We start from the raw sequence: 1,157 nt of genomic DNA on the forward strand, positions 1-1,157 counted from the left end.
CTCACCCTTTACACACGCACAGACAGAAAATAAGGCTGCTTCCCATATTATTAGAACAATTTCCATTCGTCGCACGGCTCTACTGTATAACGTCACAGGGGTCAAGCTAGACAAGCAGGCAAAATTTACCACATCTGCAAACCTACAGCCGAGCGACGAGTGGAAATTGTCCTAGTGTTCACAAGGCTTTAACAAATCACACTAGAGTCTGTGGTGTAAAACTTTGTATTGCACGTAAGAGAATTAAGTTAAATGATCAAGAGGGAAATTTTGTATTATCAAATAATTTTATTTTTCTGCTGTTCCCTTGTGATTCCTTCAGTCAAAGTAGGCCTTATTAGAGTTAAGCGGTTGTTTGAATTGCGTAATGGCTTCTTTATACGAGTAGTATATTAAGGTGGGGAAAACCTCAGACTCACTCTCAAGCCAAGGTACAATAATATGTATGACAGCAAGACACAGAGAAAACGATCAGCTAAGTGCTAAGGTGCAGTAAGCTGTCAGTATCATCCACGTTGAAGGACAGGCTGCCAAGAGATACCACAAGGGCCTCACCGTCCCAGCTAACTACAGGCTTTGTGGGCCTGGGTCAAGAACACTATACTCGGTTGCCCAAATCCAGGCCAATATATCAGTCTATTATCATCCTCCCCGGTTGCTCACCATAGGCCTGCTGCATACAACTTCGAAACTGTGTCCTAGAAGAATGCTTAGATCTTCATCTGTGGCATATGACATATAAAATATCATATTGCATATCGCTACCGTGCTGCAGAGAACAGCGAGATCCACTGACTTGTTTCACTGAAGTCCTCTAGTATGTGGCCGTTAGGGCTCAGGAGAGCCTCATCCGCCTTGACTGCAGCCTGCTATACCACAGAGAAACGACCTGTTCCAACCCACCGGCCCCTGATGTCACGCTAAAACACCCCACCATACTACAATTTGTACTGGATTACACGGTACTATAGCAGCAGGGATTTCCCTGGCATGACCTGTTCTTCTCCTTCTTCACGTGTCCGGTCTGGAGCGATCATTGACGACCAGTGGCGGCTCGTGGTGTATAGAACTGATTGGCGGTCATTCACGTCGACTATTATTCCCTCCCCCACCCCCTTCCTTCACAACACACACACACACACACACACACACACACA

The sequence above is a fragment of the Aplysia californica genome, unplaced genomic scaffold (genome assembly GCF_000002075.1).
Source record: "Aplysia californica isolate F4 #8 unplaced genomic scaffold, AplCal3.0 scaffold00026, whole genome shotgun sequence".
Lineage (NCBI taxonomy): Eukaryota > Metazoa > Mollusca > Gastropoda > Aplysiida > Aplysiidae > Aplysia > Aplysia californica.